Below are 18,463 nucleotides of genomic sequence, written 5' to 3'. Positions count from 1 at the left end.
CCCTTTGTGTTGCAGACGGATGCGTCGGACAGAGGGCTGGGGCCGGTTTTGTCCCAGGAGGTGGAGGGGGAGGACCGCCCCGTCCTGTACATCAGCAGGAAGCTGTCAGTGCGTGAGGGGTGCTACAGCACGATAGAGAGTGTCTGGCGATCAAGTGGGCGGTCCTCGCCCTCTGTTACTACCTGCTGGGGCACCCTTTCACCCTCTGTTCGGACCACGCACCCCTCCAGTGGCTCCACCGCATGAAAGATGCCAACACGCGGATCACCCGTAGGTATCTGGCACTCCAACCCTTCAATTTTAAGGTGGTCCAAAGGCCGGGGGCGCAGATGGTCATGGCGGACTTCCTCTTCCATCAAGGGGGGGGGGGGGGGGGGGGGGGGAGTCGGCTGCAGGCTGGACGGCCGCCCGGCCTGAGTCAGGCGGTGGGGGTATGTGGCAGCGGGGGCGTGGTCAAGCATCGGTCTGTGACAGGAGGGCGGAGTCAGGGAAGGTACGTGGCAGAATCACTACACCTGACTGCAATTAACCTGTTTGTGTGTGTCTTCCCAGTGACCGCACCCTATTTAGGGAGGGAGAGCAGAGGAGCTCTTCCTGAACCAGACGCTGAGTGTGTGTCTGCAAAGTGCATACCAAAGTGTTATGCTGAAAAGTGTGGCAATAAAACGTTCTGTCAAACCTGATCTCTGTCCTGCCGTCCTCTGTGCTCCACCCACGAACACTGAACTGTTACACATGGTTTGGGCCTGTTTTGCTGCATCTGGGCCAGGACGGCTTGCCATCATTGATGGAACAAAGAATTCTGAATTATACCAGCGAATTCTAAAGGAAAATGTCAGGACATCTGTCCATGAACTGAATCTCAAGAGAAGGTGGGTCATGCAGCAAGACAACAACCCTAAGCACACAAGTCGTTCTACCAAAGAATGGTTAAAGAAGAATAAAGTTAATGTTTTGGAATGGCCAAGTCAAAGTCCTGACCTTAATCCAATCGAAATGTTGTGGAACCTGAAGCGAGCAGTTCATGTGAGGAAACCCACCAAAATCCCAGAGTTGAAGCTGTTCTGTACAGAGGAATGGGCTAAAATTCCTCCAAGCCAGTGTGCAGGACTGATCAACAGTTACCGGAAATGTTTAGTTGCAGTTATTGCTGCACAAGGGGGTCACACCAGATACTGAAAGCAAAGGTTCACATACTTTTGTCACTTACAGATATGTAATACTGGATCATTTTCCTCAATAAATAAATGAGCAAGTATAATATTTTTGTCTCATTTGTTTAACTGGGTTCTCTTTATCTACATTTAGGACTTGTGTGAAAATCTGATGATGTTTTAGGTCATATTTATGCAGAAATATAGAAAATTCTAAAGGGTTCACAAACTTTCAAACACTACTGTACACTCCACACAGTTTTTGCTCTGTTTCATCTTAAAATGATCCCAAACTTTTGACATTTTCTGTTGTTTTTTCTGCCCCTTGCCCCTTGCCATTTTCCCCCCTCTTCCTCCATTTTGTAAACCGCGCCATCAAATCACGTCTGACGTCTTTTTCACGTCACATATTCAGAGCAGCTAGTTGTGCCACAGTAATAATCATCCATGTGCAACACAGTGAGCTGATAGGAATTAAACGAAACCTCGATGCAAAACATATGCATCGATCATTTTTAGTCATCGAATTATTCAAATTATTTGAGGAAACGTTTCATATATATTTTCCTCTGGCTTTTGTTCTAATAGGTAAAAGGATGAAGGAAAAGGGTTTTTTTTGTATATGAAACTTTACACGAGACTCTAAAAGCGTAAATGGTAAAGCACATGTTGATAATACTAATTTGTTACTAAAGTTGAGTTCAACTGAGCTTCCAAGTTCTTGAAGTGAACATAATAGTAACACTAAAGAGGAAACATGCTGATGCCCGACATGTGTATTTGGAGTTTAATGCTGCATCATCCCCGATAACGCACAAGCAGCTTTATTGGAAAGAGACATGTGGTTACGCCTCTACCAGCGACTGAGCGACAAGCTTTCAGGCTGCTCTTATTTGCCTTGACAGAAGCCATTGAATGCTTTATTATTGTTCTCACTGTCTTTCTCTCCTGCCTACTCTCTCTCACTTTCTTTCTCACTCTCACACTCATCCGCCCTTCTTAAACACAAGTCATGCTCTCCATCTTTGTCAGCCCCTGCCGTCATTTCCGATTCTCCATACACAGCTTGAATAAAGAATCTGTGTTTGTTTGAGGTTGCTTCAGCTCAGGCTTTTAAATGCAGCTAATTAAGGCAAATGTACTGAATGGCCATTTCAAGTGTGCATCACTTTTGCTATGAAGAAAAAAACTGCTACTGCAAGTGAAACACATTCAGGGACTCATTCTCCCCAGATGGCTCTTTCCCATCAATTACATCAACTTAGACCACAGAACCTCCTTTAACAGGAAAGCAAATTTACTATATACAGTGGGGCAAAAAAGTATTTAGTCAGCCACCAATTGTGCAAGTTCTCCCACTTAAAAAGATGAGAGGCCTGTAATTTTCATCATAGGTACACTTCAACTATGAGAGACAGAATGGGGGGAAAGAATCCAGGAAATCACGTTGTAGGATTTTTAATGAATTAATTGGTAAATTCCTCGGTAAAATAAGTATTTGGTCACCTACAAACAAGCAAGGTTTCTGGCTCTCACAGACCTGTAACAACTTCTTTAAGAGGCTCCTCTGTCCCCCACTCGTTACCTGTATTAATGGCACCTGTTTGAACTCGTTATCAGTATAAAAGACACCTGTCCACAACCTCAAACAGTCACACTCCAAACTCCACTATGGCCAAGACCAAAGAGCTGTCAAAGAACACCAGAAACAAAATTGTAGACCTGCACCAGGCTGGGAAGACTGAATCTGCAATAGGTAAGCAGCTTGGTGTGAAGAAATCAACTGTGGGAGCAATTATTAGAAAATGGAAGACATTCAAGACCACTGATAATCTCCCTCGATCTGGGGCTCCACACAAGATCTCACCCCATGGGGTCAAAATGATTACAAGAATGGTGAGCAAAAATCCCAGAACCACATGGGGGGACCTAGTGAATGACCTGCAGAGACCTGGGACCAAAGTAACAAAGGCTACCATCAGTAACACACTACGCCGCCAGGGACTCAAATCCTGCAGTGCCAGACGTGCCCCCCTGCTTAAGCCAGTACATGTCCAGGCCCATCTGAAGTTTGCTAGAGAGCATTTGGATGATCCAGAAGAGGACTGTGAGAATGTGTCATATGGTCAGATGAAACCAAAATAGAACTTTTTGGTAAAAACTCAACTTGTCGTGTTTGGAGGAGAAAGAATGCTGAGTTGCATCCAAAGAACACCATACCTACTGTGAAGCATGGGGTGGAAACATCATGCTTTGGGGCTGTTTTTCTGCGAAGGGACCTGGACGACTGATCCGTGTAAAGGAAAGAATGAATGGGGCCATGTATCGTGAAATTTTGAGTGAAAACCTCCTTCCATCAGCAAGGGCATTGAAGATGAAACTTGGCTGGGTCTTTCAGGCTACGTTTACATTACGTCGAATCAGCAGATCATCAGATTAATGTTCTTAAAATGATTCGCGTTTACACTAAAACCGTTAGCCGTGCACACAGCAACGCCAATACGCGGATATGCTCAGCTCCGCAGGCATCCTGCGCTCCAAATCACTCCACCCTGAACAGTGAGTGCCCTCTGGAGGGTGTGCACTCCGGCCCTGTGCAGCTCACACAGCGCGCGAGTGAAGTGCACAAGCCACGATTCGGGACTGAGCTGCTGTGTGTGTGATCCCAGCGCACATCACTTACTACTTGCAAGTGGAAGGATGGCAAGCCTAAAGACAATCATAACTACACAATGGGCAGTATTTGCATCAGTATTTGCAGTATTTTCATACTTTTATACTCTTTAATGAAAGGTGATACAAGGCGTAAGTCCGCGCCGTTTTTCAGCAGTCGCGTCACATGACCAATGCCAGCGAATCAGGAAGGTGGATGTCACAGTGACGTTGTCCAATGAGACGCCAGCTAGAGCTCAGCACAGCGTATCCGCATATTTTGAATGTTTACACAGCACCGGATCAGACACGATCTGGATTGAATACGTGGACGCTGGCGGATTCCCGTTTCCAGGCATTTCCAGGCGGTTTAATGTAAACGGACAGTGCATCCGCGAAGAAAATGAGACAGATACGGTCTAGTGTAAACATAGCCTCAGCATGACAATGATCCCAAACACATCGCCCGGGCAATGAAGGAGTGGCTTCGTAAGAAGCATTTCAAGGTACTGGAGTGGCCTAGCCAGTCTCCAGATCTCAACCCCATAGAAAATCTTTGGAGGGAGTTGAAAGTTCGTGTTGCCCAGCGACAGCCCCAAAACATCACTGCTCTAGAGGAGATCTGCATGGAGGAATGGGCCAAAATACCAGCAGCAGTGTGTGAAAACCTCGTGAAGACTTAGAGAAAACGTTTGACCTCTGTCATTGCCAACAAAGGGTATATAACAAAGTATTGAGATGAACTTTTGTTATTGACCAAATACTTATTTTCCACCATAATTTGCAAATAAATTATTTAAAAATCAGACAATGTGATTTTCTGGATTTTTTTTCTCATTTTGTCTTTCATCGTTGAGGTATACCTATGATGAAAATTACAGGCCTCTCATCTTTTTAAGTGGGAGAAATATATATATATATTTCAGCTGGATAGTACAGTGGTAATGCTCACTGACTACGACGTGGGAGATCGGGGTTCGAATCCCGGTCCTTAGGCAAGACCCCTCATGATATATCAGCCTACCTCAGGAATGAGTGAAGACATAACTGATAGAGTCATACCGGCTCAGATGTTGCCCGGGTCAACAAGGTCTGCGTCAGTTGCTAGGGAAGGCTAACAAAGAAACAGCTATTAGCGCAGTGTTCCAACATCCGTAATCGAAATCTACTATCACAACTAGAGATTAATGAAAGGGGAGCCAGGAAGACAGGTCAGTGGGGAGATGTCATCATCATCCCCACAAGAAACCTGGATGTCATCATCATCCCCAGGAAACCTGGAGCCCCCGACGAATACCGAAGCTGAGTTGCCAAGTACCTTCAGAAGATCTACTAGTAGATGTGAATGCTGCTCTGAAGACAATCTCCACAAGAACCATCACTGAGACCAACAAGCTGATACACAGTACAGCAACAGTAATCATGGAGATGCTTGGACACAAGGTGGGCTCGGGACATAACAAACAGTATCCACCATGGAAGAGACGATTAGAGGCCAAGATAAAGGCAGCACGGAGAGAAGTTAGCCAGCTAGCTGAACTACAGAAAGGGAACATGGTGAATAAAGGGGCACCCAGGAAGTACAACTCACTCTCCATACCAGAGGCACTCGAAACTGCCAAACAGCGACTAACAGCTCTGGCCACCCGGTTGAAGAGATACACCAAGGAGGGAGAGGCCAGGAGAATAAACAAGCTGTTCTCCACTGAACTAGCCAAGGTGTACTCTCAGTGGCAGGGAAACAACAACCGGTCAGACCCACCAAGAGCTGAGGTGGAAAAATACTGGAAAGACATATGGGAAAGAAAGGCATCACACAACACCGATGCCCAATGGTTAGTGGACCTAAGAGCTGACCACAGCAACCTCCCAGAACAAGAACCAGTAACCATCTCAATGGCAGACGTCCAAGAAAGAGTGTCAAAGATGAAGAGCTGGACAGCACCAGGCCCCGATATGATCTATACGTACTGGCTGAAGAAGCTAACTGCACTCCATGAACACCTAGCAGCACAGATGAACCAGCTGCTGAGGGATGGGACCCACCCAGAATGAATGGCTAACCCAAGGCAGGACAGTCCTAATCATGAAGGACCCCCAGAAGGGACCCATCCCATCCAACTACCAGCCAATTACCTGTCTCTGCACAACATGGAAGGCCCTGTCAGGCATCATTGCGGCAAAAATGAGTAAGCATGTGGCTCAATACATGAGCGAGGCACAGAAAGGAATTGGCAGTAACACCAGAGGAGCCAAGCACCAGCTACTGGTCGATAGAACAGTCGCCCGAGACTGTAAGAGACAGACCAACCTGTGCACTGCCTGGATTGACTACAAGAAAGCCTACGACTCAATGCCACACACATGGATACTGGAATGTCTGGAACTGTATAAGATCAACAGGAACCTAAGGACCTTCATCCAGAACTCAATGGAAATGTGGAAGACAACCCTAGAGGCCAACTCAAAACCCATTGCCCAAGTCAACATCAAGTGCGGCATATACCAAGGAGATGCGCTATCACCACTGCTGTTCTGCATAGGCCTGAACCCCCTCAGTCGGATCATCACGAAGAGAGGCTACGGGTACCGATTCCGTAGTGGGGCAACAATCAGCCACCTGTTCTACATGGATGACATCAAGCTGTATGCCAGGAACGAGCGAGAAATAGACTCGCTGATCCACACCACCCGGATCTACAGCGATGACATAGGGATGTCATTCGGATTGGACAAGTGTGGCCGGATGGTCTCAAAGAGAGGCAAGATGATCCGGACTGAGGGGATTGACCTACCAGAGGGCAACATAGGTGATATCCAAGACAGCTACAAGTACCTTGGCATCCCACAGGCTAATGGAAACCATGAAGAGGCCACAAGGAAGTCAACCACAGCCAAATACCTCCAGAGAGTAAGTCAGGTCCTGAAAAGTCAGCTGAATGGTAAGAACAAGGTCCGAGCCATCAACATGTACGCACTACCAGTCATCAGCTACCCTGCTGGTATCATAAACTGGCCAAAGGAGGAGATAGAAGCCACAGATATCAAGACTAGAAAGCTCCTCACCATGCATGGAGGGTTCCACCCCAAGTCCAGCACCCTGAGACTGTACACTAAGCGGAAAGAGGGAGGCTGAGGGCTAGTGAGCATCAAGACCACGGTCCAGGATGAAACATCGAAAATCCGAGAATACATCAGAAAGATGGCCCCAAAGGATGAACTGCTAAGTGAATGTCTCAGGCAGCAGAACCCTGATGAGAGTGCAGAGGAGGAGGAGGAACAGACAACCTGGAGGGACAAACCCCTACATGGCATGTACCACCGTCAGATAGAGGAAGTGGCTGATATCAAGAAATCCTACCAGTGGCTGGATAATGCAGGACTGACAGACAGCACAGAGGCACTAATCATGGCAGCACAAGAACAGGCCATAAGCACAAGAGCCATAGAGGCCAGGATCTACCAGAGTAGATCAGACCCAAGATGCAGACTGTGCAAAGAAGCCCCTGAAACAGTCCAGCACATAGTAGCAGGGTGTAAGATGCTAGCTGGATCAGCGTACATGGAGAGGCACAACCAAGTGGCTGGGATAGTATACAGGAACATCTGCAACCAGTATGGAATAGAAGTACCCAAGTCCCAATGGGCCATACCACAGAAGGTGGCTGAGAACAACAGGGCCAAGGTTCTGTGGGACTTCAGCTTCCAGACTGACAAACAGATCCTGGCTAACCAACCGGACATAGTGGTGGTGGACAAAGAGCAGAAGAGGGTGGTGGTGATAGATGTGGCGATCCCAGCTGACGCCAACATCAGGAAGAAGGAACATGAGAAACTTGAGAAGTATCAAGGGTTGAAAGAGCAGCTGGAACGGATGTGGAAGGTCAAGGGTTGTGTGGTCCCCGTAGTAGTGGGGGCACTTGGGGCAGTAACCCCCAAACTGGGAGAGTGGCTCCAGCAAATCCCAGGAACAACATCTGAAGCCTCAGTCCAGAAGAGTGCAGTACTAGGAACATCGAAGATACTGCGCAGAACCCTCAAACTCCCAGGCCTCTGGTAGAGGACCCGAGCTTGAGGATGACATGGATACCACCCCCCCACCCCCCCGCCAGGGGTGAGAAGGAGATTTTTATATATATAAAATTCAAAATCAGAAAAAGTTGGGATATGTTGAAATTAAAACTGAAAACAATGATTTGTAAATAATCTCTGATCTGTATTGCACTCAAAACACTATAACAGCACATTATTCGATGTTTTACCTCATGAATTGTATTGATTTTTCAAAATAAACACATTACAATTTTGATTCTTGAAACACATTTCAAAAGAAGTTGGGATAGTAAAGCCTTTGATACTTTGTAATGTTTCCATTTCTTCTCACAACACTTAATGTGTTTAGGGACTGAAGACACCAAGTGATGAAGTGTTTCAGGTGCTATTTTGTCCCATTCTTCCTGCAAACAGATCTTAAAGGAGCTACACAGAACCTTTATTTTTAAATAAATTTCTGAGTGGATAGTATCTCCATCCTTGACTCTTGTGTGCTGCATAAATGGGAATAAAAAATATATATTTGAGAGTTAAAATCGACCACAAAGTTGGTATTCGAGCTGCCGCGCTGAGCCAGCCAGCCCTGAGCGCGTGACGTCACAGCGGTAACCGGTTTTAAGGCCGAGGCCTTTGACAGCTATAGACCAAAGTCATATAAATACAAATTTATGGTGAAAGTAAGAAATACCATTACCGACTTGCTCAATTAAGACTGATTTGACTTCACTGATTGTGGGTTGACTCTCATTAAAACAGGATGGATGCTATAACTTATGCAACATACCGTACATGGACATGCATGCATTTTCACTGATAAACTGTAAAAGGCTAATTAAATAATCAGATGAACTGAGACAATCACATTCTGAAGCAAATTAAATAATCTTATACCGGTAACTTAAACACACAATACAAGTTACATGTATTAATCTAAATGCAGGTAAACAATGAGTGTTGTTGTTTTTGTTGTTTTGTATCTGAACAAGAGTCGCTTCTTACCCATCTGTGTTCTCGCTTCTTGAAGGCCGACCTTGTGGCTGATTGTTTCAAAACAATCTGACTTTCAGTTGTTCGTTCAGTTCTCCGTTCATTTGCTTCTTCCATGTAAGGGCGAGATATTGCTGCTGAGGCAAGCATGTCCACCAGAGAAATCAGATGGCTGGTCCACTCATTCTCCATTTTCTCCATACTGAGTACTCCGGCATTACTGCTTGGCTCAGGCAATTACTAAAACCTGGGACGGGATGTCACCGGTTTTAGTAACAACCGCTGGGGAGGTCACTGCCCGAGCAATAATATGTCCTGTCCCGTCCTGGGTTTTAGCAACAACCCTCAGCTCACACTCCGGGAGAACTGGTGCAACTGAACTTACTTTTCTTTTCTTTTCTTATAATTTTAGTTTCCTTTAATTGTTGGTACTACACCCTCTTTCAATACGGGCTTATAGCCAACGCTTCTCAACAGATCAGAGGTCTCATATGAGTCTTCAGTAAAATGTGCAAAGCAGAGGAGAGACCACTTCGTAGGCGCCCAATGTGCCTGTGAACTTCTCGCAAAATGCCTCCAAATCTTTGCAGTTTGAACATTCTTGGACCATGAATTTATGTTGCATAAATCCATCTTCTGTTGTGTTGCTGCACCCGCCAGCAACACATCTACGTGGCATGGCGATAAATTAGCTCAAAACAGAGGATCGGAGTTGCAGTCAGCGCTGTGTTTTAATATAGCAGAAATGGCGATGAGACCGATAGACTTCCTGTTGTGACGTTACAGACGTCAAGGTCATTCACTCAGACTGCTACCTATATGAATCACTTTAATCGTAAACATTACTATATAAGGTTTATTGTTAATGCTTAAAACTATTCCTGTGCCATTCTTGAAGTCTCAAGGCATTTATAAACAAAAAGTGAGGCCATGGCTCTGCGTATATGCTTTAAGGTGTGTGTGGCAGCAGGGGCGTGGCCTAGCATCAGTTTGTGAATAGAGAGCGGGGCCAGGGAAGGTGAGTGGCAAAGTCAATGCACCTGTGGTTAATTAATGTTGTGTGTCTGTGTTGTTGCAGTGACAGAGGATAGAAAAGAAGGGAGAGAGCAGAGAGAGGGATCTCTCCTGAACAGAACACGTGTGTGACTGTGTGTGAGCAGCAAGTGAGTAAAACTGAAAAGCAAGAAAATAAGCAAAATAAACTGTGTGTGAACATTAGCTCCCGCCGGCCATGCTTCTGTACTTCACCCACATCAGGGACATATTTCAGTGTGCAACACTATGGGGTTGTTGTTGTCATATTTTTCATTTCAAAATTCGCCACACATTCTCTATTGGTCACAGAGGGGACAGACACTGTCTTCTTCCACAGCCATACCTTTGTAATGTGCCCAGAATGTGGTTTTGCATTGTCTTGTTGAAATATCCCTGGAAAAGATGTCGCCTTGAAGGCAGCATATGTTTCTCCAAAATCTCAGTGTACTTTTCTGAATTAATGCTACCATCACAGAAGTGTAAGTTACCTTTGCCAAGGGCACTGACACAACCCCATACCATGGCACACACTGACTTTTGGACTTGTTGCTGGTAACAGTTTGTATGGTCCTTTTCATCTTTGATCCAGAGAACACACCATCCACTGGTTCCAAAAAAAAAAAAGACCTGGAATGCTTATTCATCTGACCACAATACACATTTCCACTTTGAAATGGTCCATCCCAGATGCCTCCAAGCCCAGAGAAGTCAATGGCACTTCTGGACACAGTTTAACATAAGGCTTCCTTTTTGTGCAGTAAAGTTTTAACTGGCATTTGTGGGTGTAACTCCGTATTGTAGTGCTTGACAAAGGTTTGCCAAAGTAATCCCGAGCCCATCTGGTTATCAGCTATACATGAATGATGGTTCTTGATGCAGTGCCATCTGAGGGATCAGAGATCACAGGTGTTCAGCTTAGGCTTGCCTACACAGCAAATTCCCCAGTGTTGAATTAACACCCACAGTGTTTATATTGGTCCAATTGGACCAATATAAATACTCTGGGTGTTAATTCAACACTGAGGAATTTGCTGTGTAAGTTGCTTAGTTTATTATTTATTATTTACTGTTTAATCTCAGGGCAGCACAGTGGGGTAGTGGTTAGCACTGTTACCTCACAGCAAGAAGGTTCTGGGTTTGAGCCCAGTGGCCAACGGAGGCCTTTCTGTGTGGAGATTGCATGTTTTCCCCGTGTCTGCGTAGGAGCACCTTTGGGTGCTCTGGTTTCCCCCAAAGACATGCAGGTTAGGTTAACTGGTGGCTCTAAGGCCCTGTTTACATTATTTCGAATCAGCGGATCATCAGATTAAAGTTTTTAAAACGATTCGTGTGCACACAGCAACGCCAATTCATGGATACGCTAATCACATGACTAATTAGACGGCACGTCACATGATCCCAGTGCATATCGGGCATGCGCAAGTCACTCACCACTTGCAAGTGGAAGGATGGCAAGCAAACACCTTCTCCAGCAGATAAACACACCTGGCTGTGATGTTCATGTTCTCACTGAGTTTAAGCACCTGAAGGAGGTTGAAATGTGTAAATAAACCTCAGTGCAGCTCAGCGCTTCCTCCTGCGCTCCAAATCACTCCGCCCTGAACAGCGAGTGCCCTCTGGAGGGTGCGCACTCCGGCCCTGCGCAGCTCACAGAGCGCGCGAGTGAAGCATACGAGCAGTGATTCGGGACTGAGCCGCTGTGTGTGTGATCCCAATGCCAGCGAATCAGGAAGGTGGATGTCACAGTGACGTTGTCCAATGACGACGTCAGCTAGAGCTCAGCACAGCGTATCCGCGTATTCTCAATGTTTACACAGCACCGGACCAGACACGATCTGGATTGAATACGTGGACCCTGGCGGATTCCTGTTTCCCGGCGTTTCCAGGCGTTTTAATGTAAACGGACAGTGCATCTGCGAAGAAAACGAGACAGATACGGTCTAATGTAAACTTGGCCTAAATTGACCGTAGGTGTGAATGTGAATGGTTCTTTGTCTCTATGTGTCAGCCCTGCGATGATCTGGCGACTAGTCCAGGGTGTACCCCCCCTCTCGCCCATAGTCAGCTGGGATAGGCTCCAGTTTGCTCACGACCCTGCACAGGATAAGCGGTTACAGATAATGGATGGATGTTTTTTAAACATTTCAATAATTTTCTCACGTTTGTTAACAAACTGAAGATCCTCAGTCCACCTTTGCTCCTCAAAGACTAAGCCTTTCCTGGTACTGATTTTGTACCAAATCATGATTACAATCACCTGTTGACATCACTCGTTTCAAATCACATCATTATTTAATTATTTTGCCTCATTACTAGCCCTAAATTGCCCCATTCCAACTTTTTTTGGAATGTGTTACAGGCCTGAAATGCAGGAATGGATGTATATTACAAATGAAATGTTGTTGACCAGACAAAACATGAAATATCTTGGATTCATACTGTCTGCAATGAAATACAAGTCAAAGTAAATTTAGAAATCATGGCTATTTTCATTTGCATTTTCCATACTGTCCCAACTTTTTCTGAATTGGGATTGTGTAATGCAGTTGCAGTTATTGCAGGCCTTATTCCTGTTTCTGCACTTTGTATCTGTGCTTTGAGTGTTTATTGCTCAAAATAGTTGCACAAGTTAACTGTTTACTGAATGAAGCTTTTCATCCATTTACTTGCAAATAGAAGGCTAAAATGAATTGAGTAGCAGTTCAGAGAGACAGAGACATGAAAAGATATACAGCACAAGCTCAAGGCTTAATACAGGTGCTTCACACGAAAATCCTGAGTGTGAAATATACACATGCTGTTCTACACTAGCCTTATATGTACAGTGAAGGTGTTATTTCATGATTGAGCATTATTAATTTAAACATATGGATATTGAATGTTTTGGGTCTAAAACCATGTGCATATTGTGAAATGAATTTTACAAATATAATAAAATACCACTGACAGGTAAAGTGAATAACATTGATTACATCATTACAATGGCACCTGTCAAGGGGTGGGATATATCAGGCAGCAAGTGAACAGTCAATTTTCAAAGTTGATGTGCTGGAAGCCAGAAAAATGGGCAAGTGAAAGGATCTGACTGGGTCTGAGCATCTCCAAAACAGCAGGTCTTGCAGGTGGTCCGTGATATGCAGTAGTTAGTACCTACCAAAAGTGGTCCAAGGAAGGACAACTGGTGAACTGGTGACAGTGTCATGGGTATCAAAGGCTCATCGATGTGCATGGGAAATGAAGGGTAACCCATCTGGTCTGATCCCACAGCAGAGCTACTGTAGCACAAATAGCTGTAAAAGTTAATGCTGGCTATGATAGAAAGGTGTCAGAACACACAGTTCATCACAGCTTGGTACATATGGGACTGCATAGGGTTCCACAGAGTGAGACAGTATGATGCTTTGGGCAATGTACTGCTCAGAAACCTTGGGTCCTGCATGTGGATGCTATTTTGACATGTACCACTTACCTAAACATTTTTGCAACCAATTAAACTCCTTCATGGCAACAGTATTCCCTAATGGCAGTGGCCTCTTTCAGAAGGATAATGTGCCCTGCCACAATTCAAAAATTGTTCAGGAATGGTTTCAGAAACATAAAAAGTTTGAGGTGTTGACTTGGCCTCCAAATTCCCCAGAACTCAATCTGATCAAGCATCTTTGGTATGTGCTAGACCAGTGTTTCTCAAACTTTTTCAGACCAAGGACCACTTTGTCCCAAAAAAAAATTTCAGGGACCACCTGTCAACATCCCCCCCGCCCCACACAACACACACACATACAGACCATACAGAGATGTATACTATTAGGTGTTTTTAATTGAAAATATTATGATTAACTAAATACATTAAAGGCCTATCCATTCCATATCCTCCGTGGTTTTCAAAGGCAAAAGTATGGAGGTTTAAAATTCAGCAAACAGTTAATCAGAACATTTCATATCAATAGTTCAAAATTGTTCAAAATTAGGAGGAACATGAATGAACTGAAATGAACAAAACAAATAGTCTGCCGAGCTTGTTTTTCTTGTTCTTCCTGTGTTGGGGACTCAGTGCTAACTGAATCTTCTTTTCTTTGCATTTTCTCCTTATTGATGCTTGTGTCGGTAGTGTCAGGTTTTTTCCTCTTAACTGAACCTGTCAGCCACTTCTCCATCCTTGTTGTTCCACTTTCAGTAAATTAAAAAAATCGCCACGAACACGAGCTAGTTAGGATTAGCCTATTATATGTTCAGAATTTTCGTTTGCTTGTTTTCAGGTCTGCCTGCCTGTTTGCCTGTGAGACAGATTTGTGAGGTGACTGTTGCCTAGAGACGAGAGATGGAATAAGAGCACGTGCACACTACAAGTTTTATGTGGTGCAAATTCAGATGCAGAACGCTTTTTAAATAATAATAATGATGAAATTACAGGCCCGTTTGATTGCCGTTAAAACAAGATTGGATAAATTTAACTTTCTAATAATGTTACAAAGCATACGCTAGCTTATCTTGAAAACACTGACTACATTTGTAGATCACCTCGTGGACCACTTGAGGTCTCTCACGGACCACCAGTGGTCCGCGGACCACACTTTGCGAAACACTGTGCTAGACAAACAAGTTCGATCCATGGAAGCCAAACACAATCCATGGAAGCCACAGCACACCTTCAAAGATCTTTTGGAGTCCATGCCTTGATGGGTCAGAACTGTTTTTGTGGCACAAGGAGGACCTACCCAATATTAAGCAGGTGGTTTTAATGTTAAGGCTGATCGGTGTATGTAAAGATAAAACACAATGGGGCATGCTGAAGGAAAATAGCCTGAAAAAAGGTGCAACATGTTTTATTCCTCTTATACCTTAGAAATTTGCTAATGTCTATATTTTCTCCTGAATTAAACAGCAACAAATTATACTTATTAGCTCATCCAGCTGACAGGTGATGAGCTTATGCCGTCATGTTATCCGTCGTCTATCTGTCGTCTGTTGTCCGTCTGGTGTCGTCCACATTTCACAAAAATTGCTTCTTCTCTTTCAATTCTTCTTTGATTTTTATTCTTTTTGGCAGGAAGGTAGGTCTGCCCAGGGTGCATATAGCTTCTACCCAAATTTGCATAATTGCAATTAATAATGAAGATATGGAGTAATTAAGCCCTAATGAACAGTTTCCACACAAATTGTTTCTTCTCCCTCAATTCTTCACTGATTTTGATGATTTCTGGCATGAAGGTAGGGGTACTTAGGGTGCATATGACTTCTACCCAGATTTGCTTAATTACAATTATTAATGAAGTTATGGACTAAAGCCTTAAATTAGCAGTTCAACAAAAATTGCTTCTTCACGGTCAATTCCTCACCATTTTGGATTCTTTCTGGCAAATAGGTCGGTATTCCTAGGGTGTATATAGCCTCTCTATATAGCTTGTATACAGTGTATACAGCTTCCAACATTTATTGCACAAGGTGGCCCACTTTAGATCGTTCCTTCTGGACTAGACGGGGCCAGCGTTAGCTATGCCGTCATTGACGGTCTCGCTTACTTTTCAGTTTATAGTTGCATTTAATGTTGTGGAACTTCCATGAAACAAGTTCATTTTTCTGTGATCACTTACAATATACCGTAGCAGCTATAAACAGTCATATCTATAACCATCACCAGCCTCTTTTTTCTCTTTCTTGAAGCTAAGGAGACAAAAAAAAAAATCTCAGCTTGTTATGTGATTAAAAAAAATTATAAAATGCAAAAACCCTCTGTACTGAAAACTTTCCAGTGGAGGTGATCTTACTGACTGTTACAAGGTGTTGACACTGGAAACTCCTTCCATGCATGTTAAATAAAGATCTCTTTCCAGAAAGATTCACCATATCAACAATTTTCTTTGTTAAATGAGAAGACTTTTTTTTAGATTATTATTCATCTCATCTCATTATCTCTAGCCACTTTATCCTTCTACAGGGTCGCAGGCAAGCTGGAGCCTATCCCAGCTGACTTCGGGCGAAAGGCGGGGTACACCCTGGACAAGTCGCCAGGTCATCACAGGGCTGACACATAGACACAGACAACCATTCACACTCACATTCACACCTACGGTCAATTTAGAGTCACCAGTTAACCTAACCTGCATGTCTTTGGACTGTGGGGGAAACCGGAGCACCCGGAGGAAACCCACGCGGACACGGGGAGAACATGCAAACTCCACACAGAAAGGCCCTCGCCGGCCACGAACCCGGACCTTCTTGCTGTGAGGCGACAGTGCTAACCACTACACCACCGTGCCGCCCCTAGATTATTATTATTATTATGTGGAGTATCCTCCACACAGGCCCCTGTATAAGGTGTCATGACAGAAGTCATAATAATTAAGAAAAAAATGCATTAATATAAACCTGTGAATTGTCTTGGAGTTAGCACTGTTGTCAGAGCTGCTGTTATAGAAAACTAATCAGTACTTTCTGACAAGTCACTTTCAATGATGCTGTGTTATAAATACACTGTAAAAAATGGACTGTGAAGGTGCTACGAGCTCAATTAGCTTGCACAGATTCAAGGCAATCTTTTAGTGCAAGTTAATTCTGTGGTAGAATTGGTTGAATCAGTGCAAGCTAGTTGAGCTAGCTGCAGTTGTTCAGTGTTTAAAGCGATTAACCAGGAAATCTTGAAATTACAGGCTAATGAAATGTCATCATTATACATTAATACAAGATGTTCTAGACAAAAAAATTAAACGGACTTAAAAAACATGTTAAAGTTGTAAAATGGGCCCATTGGGCCATTTCCCCGGGCGCGGCCATACTGGATTAGCCAGATACATGGATGTATTAGGAGACAAAAATGAGGGTGGCACTGCATGACATAGGATTCTGCACATCTTCCTCATTCCAACCTGGATCCAAGACGTTTGGCCGAGTGGCTTCATCAAGTAAACAGAGAAAACTTTACTCCTGGAAACGCAGCAAATTGTGCAGTGAGCATTTTACAGAAGATTCTTTTGTGGAGGACTTGTATGGAAAAAAAATCACTGGGAAGTGAGACACAAAGCAGAAACGACAACTGAAGCCAGATGCGATCCCGACTTTGTTTCACCACAAAACACCAACACTGGCAGCATGACAGCATACCATGTCATGCATCAAACAGCTGGAAGACAAGCAGGTAAATATATATTTTTAAATAAACAGGCAATAAACTAGCCACTACTTTACTTTGATTGCTTTTATAATACTTCATTGCCATAATTTTTGTGGAGAAATGCAAACAAATTGACCGAGAAGACACGCCATAATATTATACTATAGTCTAGTATAGTATGCATTTGTACAGCTCTGCTGTGCTCACGGAAAATGACATCACACACGATGGTGTTATGGCGGATTCCATGACAAAAAATAGTCTCATCTATTTTCATCACTTTAGTGGTTATATCGTTAAGAACAAATTGAACATGCAGCTTTTTTTTTATGAAGGACAGACATAAAGACTGACTTTTAGCTCAATTTGTTTATTTGTGAGATATTTTCTTTAAGGCTTTGAATTACAGACCAGAAATTCATATGTTCAAATCCAGCCAAAACCCAAACTGCTGTGGTTGACTCTGTGAGAAAAAAAAAACCCTTAACCTTCAGCTCAGTTATATCTAGCAACAATTGCAAGTTGCTTAAAAAAAAGCTTCAGCCAAATGAGAAAAATGCACTGAATTGTGTTAACTTATACTGTGTAAGACATTACAGTACTTTGTTATAAATATATTTACAGTTATTGTAAATTCCTCTCATATCACAGCAAATTACCAGTGATTACATTTTTTTATTACTTAACTATTACAATGTTTTATTAAATAAAGACTGACACAATGAACATTCTATCTGGTTATAGTTTGAGTTAATATTATGGAACATCTATGAAGCAAGTTAGTTCCTGTTATCACTTACATTATAACAGCTATAAACAATCATTGTTCTCACCAGACTCTTTTTCTGTCGCTCTCTTAAAGCTAAAAAATGCAGCTTGTCATGTTATAAAGAAACCAGAAAATACAAAAGGTCTCTGTCCTGAAGACTTTTCATTGGAAATCTTATTGACTGTTACAAAGTGGAGTCACTGGAGACTCCTTCTACAGTACCAGTGAAGAGTTTGGACACCCTTACTCATTCATAGGCTTTTCTGTATTTTGCCTATTTTCTGCATTGTAGAACAAAACTGAAGATATCAAAACTATGAAATAATATATGGAATTATGTGGTAAACAAAAAAAAGTGCTAAAAAACAAAACATCTTTCATATTTTAGATTCTTCAAAGTAGCCAGCGTTTACCTTGACACTTTACACACTATTGGCATTATCTTAACCAGCTTCATGAGGTAGTCATCCGGAATGCTTTTCAATTAACAGGTGTGCCATGTCAAAAGTTAATTAGTGTAATTTCTTGCCTTCTTAATGCAGTTGGGATCAAACATCCATCCATCCATCCATCCATCCATCCATCCATTATCTGTAGCCGTTTATCCTGTGCAGGTTCATGGGCAAGCTGGAGCCTATCCCAGCTGACTATGGGCGAGAGGCTGGGTACACCCTGGACAAGTCACCAGATCATCGCAGGGCTGAC

This window comes from Neoarius graeffei, chromosome 7 (assembly GCF_027579695.1).
Source record: "Neoarius graeffei isolate fNeoGra1 chromosome 7, fNeoGra1.pri, whole genome shotgun sequence".
Classification (NCBI taxonomy): Eukaryota; Metazoa; Chordata; class Actinopteri; order Siluriformes; family Ariidae; genus Neoarius; species Neoarius graeffei.
The sequence above is the reverse complement of the archived record's forward strand: the minus strand, read 5'-3'. Positions refer to the sequence as shown.